Below are 10,730 nucleotides of genomic sequence, written 5' to 3' on the forward strand. Positions count from 1 at the left end.
CAATGATACAGACACAGATACTGTAGGAAAAGCTGATGAAATAATTTTCCTGTCATAGTGAAAAAAATATAATCTATGACATTAAGGTAGAGTGCACACCTCTGGGACAGATTATTTGACTCACAAATTTTTCCAAATTTTATGCCATTTACTGCGTGTTTGGACTCATTTGAAAGCATTTGCAATGAGAAAGATTTTTATCATCTTAATTTTGAATTCTGAATTTCAAATATCAGTAAATGTTGAGTAATTTTTAGTGCTAGTTCCAAACTTTGCACGGTGACCATTTAGGAAAGTTTGAGCAAAAGTTTAAGTTTTTCACTTTTGAGGCGCACACCACCTTAAAGAGGGTTTTAGGCTGGGCAGTGTCAAATCTCACCTTTTTTTAACAGTTCAAGCACAATAATATCTACATAACAGGGCTCGAAATTAGCGGTAGTCCCGCGCCCACAGACTACCAACTTTTCCCTGGGGCTACCAAAACCCATGAAATGGTAGCCCACACGGACTACCAAAGCCTGGGACATGAAATTACTTAGTGGGCGACATGATGTTGATCGCTGTGAGATGACCGACGCTCATACAGTCAACCCAGCTAGACACAGAAAGGCCAGACTATGACTTTATTATGCAACTTAAAAGGCGACAGTGCATGCAGTCGAATTATTGTGACAAACTTTCGATAAAATATCATTATCTAAACTGATGTACTTAGATGACAGGCTTGGGAAATGCATGAAATGATGGCCAAGGAACATCTATTTTCATAGTTATTTAATCACACTTAAACACAAAATTATTTAAACTGCAAAGAAAAAGCTGTCGGGCCATCAACAAATTACGCTTTCAGAAGTGTACCAGATCATCCAATGATAGTGTATTATCGTGGAGAAATATGGCCAAAATTGCCACGAAAGTATTAGGAACATGACTGTACCAAGTTGTCATCCTGAAATTCATAGCAAACCAATTTTTAGCCGAGTTAATGTTACACGTGCTGAGTGAAAAGTCCACGTCATGGCGAACATCAAAATTTGCATATAAGCTCTGTGTATGTGTGAATAGGTCGTCAAACTTTGAGGCGTCCACTACACATGCTATACCGTTCTCCTAAAGCTACGATCTGCAGGTATTGATGTCAATGACTGGAATATTCACTTGCTGGGTAGAATCATGAAAAATAAATCTTTCACTGTCAAGATATAAATAAAATATCCTTTACAAAAAACTTTTCATTCATACATGGACTACCAGACTTTGTCACTTGGCTACCAATTTCAGAAAACGGTAGCCCAATGGGACTACCTATGAAAAAAGTTAATTTCGAGCGCTGAATAATAATAATCCCATGCTGTGCATGGAATGATAGGGAGCCGTAACCTAAGGAATGTACAGTCCAAATAAATATACAATCTGAAGTAAATTATTGAATTATGTAACCTTGGATATGATTCACATGTGAAGTTTTCACACTGTGTCAACAAGTAGAATAATAGAGACATGATAATTCATATTCTCATCACGGCATTTTACTTTGGAGTATAAGTCTTCGGGCAATGTCAAAAGAAACTCATAACATTCTTTATTATGATACCAATAGCCTAAATCAACGAGCTGGTGAGTTATAATGGTAATTAAATTCGTACCTACCAGTTTGTCATGATTAGCTTCTGTATTCATGTATCAATGAATTTAAAAGTCTAATTTATCAATATCTTGTTGGAGAAGACAAACTAGGACCAGCAAGAATGATATACAGAATTCCTGCTTAATTTTCATCACACATGGAAATATCAGTAAGGACATGGAATTCTTTAATGAGTTCTTTACTTTCCAACAGACTTTATTTTGCTATAAGTGCAAGACTGTACAGGGAAGTTCAATTGCAATAGCGTAATCGACAATACTAGCGCGACTACAAAAATGTATGAAAAGGAATTCAACTGTACTGAATTCACTGAAATGCATGCAAAGAGGTTAGCATTTGAACGTTGGGGGCGCTGTATAATTTGTCCAGCCGATGCGAAGCAAACCTTGCTGCTAAATAGCAAGGGCCAGTGATCAAAATATGGGAAGACTTGTAAAACGTTGAAGCTTTCCCTGACAAGGAAGATTTCAAAATACCTCTTATCTGGGATTTTCCAACAAAAGAGACCCTTATTATAAGAAATACCACAGTCACCTGTGGTCGGTCTATTACGCTTGGCGTCTATGCCCCGTAGACGTGTGTACATATGCCTGGTTTTTCTCAGGCATATGTACACACGTCTATGGGGGCATAGACGCCAAGCGGAATAGACCGACCACAGGTGACTGTGATGAGATGAAGATGCATGCTATTTGAATAATGGTCAAAACAATAACGTTTCATTTTCACATCGTGTACACGTACACGAACATCGTGTATTCCACCATCAGTATTTATTAAATGCAGGTGAAATATTTTACGTACAAGTACCATTAGGCCTGAAACTTAAACAGAATCATCATTCTGTGTGTCGCCAGAGTTTAAATTTCAGGAAATATCAAACGGGATACACTGACATCATACAATGGAATAGTATACATTTGGTTTTTTAGCAAATATTCTTAGAGCTTCTCTCATGTCGCGTATTCATGTGAAAACTACTTTTGACGCCTTGATAGATACAAACTTAAATATGGACAGTGCAGTGAACTAATGGAGACTTTATTTAAAAACAAGCAAGCAAACAAGCAAGCGTGAAATCCATCGGTAACAATTCGCAGTGTTAGAAATTTCAACACTTTAAACAGAAAAGGTATTGAATAGTACGAAAGATACTGTTTACCTCATTGAACTTGACAGTCAAAGCGACTCAAAAAAAGGACTTGTCCCATTGGTGTTCTTATTTATATTTGTTAATCCTGCTTGTTTAAATATATGTGAATACAAAATCCAAAAATCTTTGCAAATACTCCATATAACACCATATTTTCAACAATTGGCGCCATTTTCCGCACTTTTCAATGTTATAAAAGTTGTATCATGAACATTGCATGACACTTACTTCTCTTCGTCAACTTGAAAAATATATTTTGTGAACAAAAGTGCTCTTTTATGCATGTAACTGCCCGTTCAGACAGAATAAAGCCATGTTCGTATTCTGTTTTATACACTTTTGCCACTATTCTATACAAACCTTTTTAAAATTCACTCCCCGGAAAAAAAACCCCACAATTGATTGTAAAATTTGACAACCCCCTAAAAATGGTTTTGTAAAAGTCAAATCCCCTGATTTCCACTGACCCCCCCCCCCAATAAAAACGAATGCTCCCTTACAGATATTTCTACACCACGTTTCGACTTGCCACCACGCGTACAGCTCAAACTTACAACTACTCGGTAGCCACTGTCACAGTCAAACCCTGGTGTTAAACAGTCCATAAAATAGGATTATTCATCGATGACAATGAGCACTTTGAGTTTATACCATAAACCAACAAAGACAGCATCGTTAGAATCTACTAGCACGTACTCATGAGCTTCCGGAAAGCAAGCTCCGCACCCGGCCGCCGGCGGCACCCTCGGCTGTCAAAGTACATGCCTCACGTGTGTACGGCGCTTATCTGACAAAACGAGCTTATCTGACAAAACCTTTTTTGCAATACCCTGGGGAGTCACTTTAGCCAGCGCACTTCATGCGCGCGGTACATGTCGTCGCTTCGTACGATGTCGTGTACACAGAGTGTGCAAATTTAACGTTCATACGAATTCTTCTGTACGAAGGATTTTGTTTCTGTAAATTACTCTCAAATTGTTGACATGTAGTTTTTTTATTGCGGTTGTTCTTCCATCGGCCGGGCTCGCGCTCGCTCACTGTACAAAGTACTGTACGAGCCCACGGTCGTTTTGTGTAATTTGTGGAGGGACCGTGACGAGCCCATGGAGACAACTCCATGCTGCAACATGTAGGTGCTTTTCTTATCATACACTTGCATGTTTATTGAATATAATTTATGTACTCTAATGGCAAAATTAGCGATCGAGGAAGGTGATGAAAAACAAAAATAAAAGTACTCTGCTTCCTATGGAAGACCGGTCACGACATGCGACATGCGACCTGCGACTTCAAAACTGCGACCTGCGTCCCGCGAGTTTGAAACATGCGACCTGCGACTTCGGCATTTAGACCTAGGTGTAACCTGCGACTTCACAACAGCGACCTGCGTGTTTGTCAAACTGCGACCTGCGACTTCACAACTGCGACATGCGACAACAACACGTAACGTTTCATGATTGGAGGCGTCTTGCGTGAACTTTAATCCTTTGAGCGCAAAAGTCTATTTTTGTCCCCTTTATATAATAAACCCCTGTCAATTTTTCTCCAATTTTTGCAAAAATTTTGGGAAAAACCTGTAGCCAATGAAATGTGATGTCGATTTGGTCCAAAATTATCAAAAAGTTACAGAAAATTCATACAATTGGTAAAATTTTGCACTAAAATTTTGGTGGGAGAAAATTACAGCGCTCAAAGGGTAAAACGTGGAAAGGAGATTTAACGTTCAACATCGATCAATTAATAAGCCATTGCTTTCGCTTTGGTAAATCGTTCACCAAGTCTGGCAAAACTCAATTCATGTACACACCAGTTCACTCATTTTCATCTGGAGAGATAATTTTATGACGGAAATGTTGACAGTCCGTGTTAATGCATGGAAAATAATATGCTACGTGATCTAGGCATTCCTATATGTTTATATTATAATTTCAAATTATTTTAGATATTCTTCGTCTGCCTTACCTCGCTTCTTTCCTTATGTTATCGACAAACCTTTTGATTTTTAGATATCTCTGGTATTTATCCTCATTTCACTGTGGTATAACCATCTAGCTGTCTGTTTAATTCATCAGTTGTCCCCCCCTGTATCATAACTGCGTCAGTGTCATTGCAAACATTCGAATTTTCAGTTATTGTCGTTCATTTTCTAACATTTCCAGTTTTGTTCCAATTCTCCAGTGATTGATCATCGGATGTTGCCATCTTTTCGTCTAATTTCATTTTTACGTTTTCGTCAAAAAATCGAATTGATCCAACTTTTGTTCAGTTGGAAAAATAAAAATATTCTTACTGGTTAACTTCGGACTACATAACATATGCAAAGTAAAGCAGTTAAAATAATACCGATATTGACAGAAGTGCAAACATATTTGCTAACCATGAATAGCCAGAGACCGACTTTCTTTATAGATAAAGCGAGTTAAAACTGTAAAACAGGACATAATTAAACCCTCCTACAATCCTATTTTCAGTCTTTAAGCCTAATATGTACATACTATAATATGTACATATTATTTTTTGTGTGTACATAATATTTTAGATCATGTAGGCAGAAAAGTTCCAGAAACTATCAATCTGATTAAAATCAGATGTAGAGTACGGCGACGTCTCTGTACTTGCGCGGTTTTCTCTTGCTGTCGCCTCTCACTACATCTGACCAACTGCCACAGAAGGTCGCGTTCAAATCTCGCGCTCTGAAGCAGCCAATCAGATTGCACGTTACGCGATCGCGAGGTCCAGTGCGTCGATGCAATGTCGTGTTCCCTTCTTGCGTTTATCGCTGTAAACATCCGATCGTTGTTTAAAATCTACAGCGAAAAATACACAACACGAGCACTTTCAAATTCCAGTCTAGAAATTTTTGGCCGCTCAGCTGTCTTGTACACATTGTACTGGAGTGTATAAGTATTAAACAGCAGAGCTGAGCAGCCAAAGTCGTTCACTGGGCGCTGCTCACTGTATGAACTGCGTACGATGCTGTATGTTCCCGGCGTATCTACGGCCTGCTCCCACCATGTACCACAGCCCTGCTGATAGGCGGAATATACACAGCGACCGGAGTCCCGACTTGGACCGCGCACGAAAAAAATACATTTTCTAACTACTTTCGGCCGAAAGCAGCTCGATTCCGATGTATGTATACAGTGTTGCCGCCAGGACGCGCCCTTGCGACAATGTCCCCAAAACGGAACCCGTTGTCCCACATTCTTGCGTACTACGGGTCACCTCGGGTGCACTCGTGTGTCGACTGTGTTGGATGTAGTCTACAAGTAATATCTGTTACTAAACGATGACCTTTGTTTTGCATAATTATTTCCAGGCTTGCACATTAAATACGTACTTTCGGAGCTAGCCATGGTTAAAAGTAATTAAAACGTTGCACTTGATATCATAATTTGCTTGACCGTAGTCCGTCTGAGTTCTGATTGGCGACAGATACCAGTCTGAAAGGAGGGTACCTCATTTGCATGCATAATTAGGGATTTAGTTCAAATTCGAACAGCGCCCTCTAGCCAGTGAGTGACGGTTATGGCATTTTTCGCCAGAATTTTATCCGCAGATATCTCAGCCTTCGTTTAGCATCCGTCCTGTTTCCAGTTAGCGGTTGAATTGTACTCTTAGTTAGTGTTCGCCGATGATTTTTTATGGGGTTTTATCGATTCGTTTTTGCGTTAGCCTTATTTTCATGGTTTTCGAGCGACCGAAAATGCCGTTCACTAAACACTGCCGCAAAAGCATATCCAAAGTCAAATTTCCATGAGAAGTAGGGAGGGGACGTATCTTGAGTAGGTCCATACGATCTGAAAAAATCTCAGTGGCTTAAGCCTCCGTTTTTGAAATAAGTCTCGTTGAAGTTGACTATGCAGCGACGTTCATGTGTTAAATCTAACATGGCGACCTACAGCGCAGCGTGAGTGTACACGTAAACTCTTTCAGCTCTTTCTCGGTCCTCACCGGCTAACTTGGCAGATTTTTTCGGTTCTGTTTATGTTTTCAATTATTGTGACGAGGAAGCAAGACTGCAAGCTTGTGTTACCTCACTGGCCAACACAATCTGCCTGGCTGGCTGGCTTCTCGGTAAAGTCGTGGACAGTGCAAATGGAAAAAAAAAACACTACGGTGACAGAAGGGCTACGTTTATCACTGTCTGCGGCCGTACACGTAGTATAGTGGTAGACACCCGTCGTACTGACTAGCAGTGCTGTTTCGTTTATGAGTGATTTTTCCGTTTTCGCATTCTAGTAGCTAGCAAGCATACAAAAACTGTAGGAAATAACATAGACTGCAAAAAATCTCCGTGGATAAATACGGCTTCTCTGTATCCCGCACACGAGTACGTGAATATAGATGCGGCTAGAATGATAGCCGGTAAACAGCTGCGCGTTGCGACCATCCCTGCTAGCATTACCGTGCGTGCTCGAACTAGACTGGCACATTTTATAACTCATGTAACTAGCAAAAAATTTTTTTAAGTATTGATGGTCATAATGAGACATTAATTAAATACTTTATTTATATATAACATCAGTGACCCGAGATTATAGGAGTAAACTTTGAAAAAAAATGAAAGATTAATCGTGTAACATCCGCGCCGCGCGCCGTGTGAACTACAAGTGGTTTGGTCGCGGTAAACAGCGTGGAGTGTACGTAGCGTAACGGGTGTTCGTATACTCATAGACCCTCGAGATCTACGTATACAGCGATATGGTAACTGCATGCCAACATTCAACACTGCCGCAAATACATGTCCATGGTCGCACGGTCATGAAAATTTCACCAAATGTTGATAATAGTTAAATGAATATTTTCTGAAATTTTCGGCTTGGCTTAAGACCTCTAAGGTCATTATCGAGCTGTTTTACGAAAAATGTGAAGTTTACTTCCGCATTTGGCGGGTCGACCTCGCCACCCACTTTGTAGCGATTTAAATAAAATCTTCTCAACTTTTGTGAGTTTACCCAAGGAAACAGATCATTAGTATGTATGCTACAACTGAAAGCAAAAATTATAGTTCTTGCTATTGTACGTTTTGCTGCACGTCGATATTTAAAGACCACCCTTTCGCCGTATTTTATCCCTCACTGCAGTGGCGGTCAGCGTAACGAAAACGAGGCTCTCTAACACGAACTTTTATGCAAATTTCATAGGCTCCTTTCAGACTGATACGGAGATCAGTAGACTGCTGCAATCGCCTGAAATTCAAGCATACTGACGCGGTCCTGGTAGCTTGAAATTACCGTGGCCGAAAACGACACAGACCCTCTTCAGTTTGTAATTGCGTCGTTCTGTTAGAGCTGCGTCGTTCTGTTTTGACCTGCGCTCTTCAGTTTGTAATTGCGTCGTTCTGTTTGAGCTGCGTCGTTCTGTTTCGACCTGCGCTCTTCAGTTTGTAATTGCGTCGTTCTGTTTGAGCTGCGTCGTTCTGTTTTGAACTGCGCTCTTCAGTTTGTAATTGCGTCGTTCTGTTTGAGCTGCGTCGTTCTGTTTTGACCTGCGCTCTTCAGTTTGTAATTGCGTCGTTCTGTTTTGAACTGCGCTCTTCAGTTTGTAATTGCGTAGTGAGAGGCGACAGCAAGAGAAAACCGCGCAAGTACAGAGACGTCGCCGTACTCTACATCTGATTTTAATCAGATTGAGAAACTATTAAACACTGATGTAGACGTTTAAAACCCTATTGCTATTGCATTATTTCAGATCGGTTTGCCTTTCGTAAGAAGGAAAATAAATTTGTGCTCTTCGTTTGTGGAATTCTCTACCGTCACAGCTTCATGCACTTCTATCGCTGGTTGAATTCTTTCGCTGGCCGATTTTTGCGTAGGCCAGCGGTGCGAAAATTATGCTCTGGTCGCGAGAATGCGGTAAACCGGCTGTTTTAATATAGCGGCTGACTCGCAGCGTGTTTGCAAGGTTATATCTGATTGGTCGATTGTCACTATTCACAGCCACTTAGGGAGTCTATTTGTATTGTTTTCATTATATTGGTAAGATTCAGCCACCCAATTGGATAACAGCTTCGAAATCGCTGCGAGTCGCCCCTAATATAGTGCAATGGTGTCCCTCGTGTTTTTCAGGCTCGTGTTCAGAGCAATGGTGCGAACAAATCAAGACTGATATCGCAGTTTGACAAACACGCAGGACGCAGGTCGCTGTTGTGAAGTTTAGGCCTAAGTCGCAGGTCGTATGTTTCAAACTCGCAGGACGCGGGTCGCAGTTTTGAAGTCGCAGGTCGCATGTCGCATGTCGTGACCGGTCTTCCATAGCTTGCCATTGCCGCATTGTGATGTGGATGGTTTTGATACTCCCGCCACCGTGAGCGCACGACCTCATGTGACCTCGTGCCCTCTCCTGTACCCCCTAAGACAGCCTCTATGTGTTGGTCGATGTATACACAGTGATTAATTGAGGTGCTCGGCGATTTTACGCAATCAATGAAATTTACTGTATTTTTTAACTATTTTATGGCTATTTTGTGATGTTTGTGATTTTAGACTGCTCCAATTAAGATTTCGTTTGTGTGTTTTAACAGACGAAGTATTGTGTGAGGGATTACTTTCCCCTAATGAGTAAGGCTACAAGCAGTAATTAGTTATTTTTGTCAGATAAGCACGTTTTGTCAGATAAGCGCCGTACATACATGCCTCTGATGCTCTGATAGCGATATTCTTCATATCGCCCTCTTGCGACAAGATATCTCACTTCACTTTGACTTCAGTTGATGTGGTCATTCAGTTGAAACATGGCGACCTGTCGACAGGGTCGCCGACCGCGATCGCCGTGAAAATTCCTTAAAAATGCGGAAACTATACCTATAGTAGAGCAATCAAGACACCTGTAAATACAAAACAGTCATCGGAATGTTCAGGTATGTTTTCGCACGCACATTTCAGTGAAAATCATCAAGTTTTCTGAGAAGGTTTTACCAACACGGATAGAACGGGGGTACATTGCTATCAAACGAAGTGAAATCTGCTGCTGGATAATTTTCTAAAACATGAAAAAAGTACAACTGTGAATATTTTTCTCGTTAATACCTAATCCTGTCTATATATAAGGGGAAAAGCGTAGTTCCTGATCCAAAATTGACGAAAAATACCAAAATCCTTGAATTTTACAGTGAAATTCAAAATTCTTCAGCCTGTCGTTTGCATCGTGTTGTGTAAAACGTGTTTGGAAAGTTGTGGATTTTCACCAGAAATATACCTGCAGACTTGACATGTTATATTGTCACGTCTGTTTCTATGTATGTTTCTGTACACTCATGCACACATCTGTGAAAGTCAAAAAATTATTCTGACAAATATTTCACAAAATATTGCAACAGGCTGCTGTCAGAAAGTGTACAAAAATCATAAATAATAATAATAACTTTATTGACATTATTCCATCAAGGCTGAAAAAATATACAGGTCATAGTATATTCTACCAAACAGTTTGATAAAACAGTCCGTCTAAATGAAAACGCCATGTTTCATCCAAAGTTACCAGTATATATGAAAAATTATTGAAATGATGGTAAAAAATACACATTTACAGCCTGCCAGTTGCAATGTGTTGTGTAAAATTTGTCAGAAAATTTGTAGATTTTCACTAGAGATATCCCTGCAGAGTTGACATGATGTGGTGTCATGTCTGCTTATATGTACAGTAGTTTAACACAGTCTTCCTGTGTTACAACTAATCTGTATGGATTATCCTTACACAGTGCAATGTAAAGGGGATACTCTAACTGACCTTGACCTTTATAGCTGAGAAATTCACCATCACAATTGAAGTGAACCACTCTATTCCTACTCCAATCACAAACATATATGCCATCTTGTTGGTGATCAAAACACAAACCATAGGGCCACTCTAAGTGTCCCTTGCCAATGTCTCTTATACTTTGCATCTGGTGATTCAAAACATGAACACATTTCCTGCCAAAATCTG

At 40.1% G+C, this 10,730-nt stretch overlaps 1 protein-coding gene across 1 annotated transcript in view; it reads left to right on the forward strand.

Annotated features, from left to right (window-relative positions):
• Positions 1-10,730, forward strand: part of LOC139127300 (nicastrin-like) — a 222,620-nt gene that overhangs the window by 42,202 nt on the left and 169,688 nt on the right. The window lies entirely within an intron of this gene.

Source organism: Ptychodera flava, unplaced genomic scaffold (genome assembly GCF_041260155.1).
Source record: "Ptychodera flava strain L36383 unplaced genomic scaffold, AS_Pfla_20210202 Scaffold_30__1_contigs__length_3116999_pilon, whole genome shotgun sequence".
NCBI lineage: Eukaryota > Metazoa > Hemichordata > Enteropneusta > Ptychoderidae > Ptychodera > Ptychodera flava.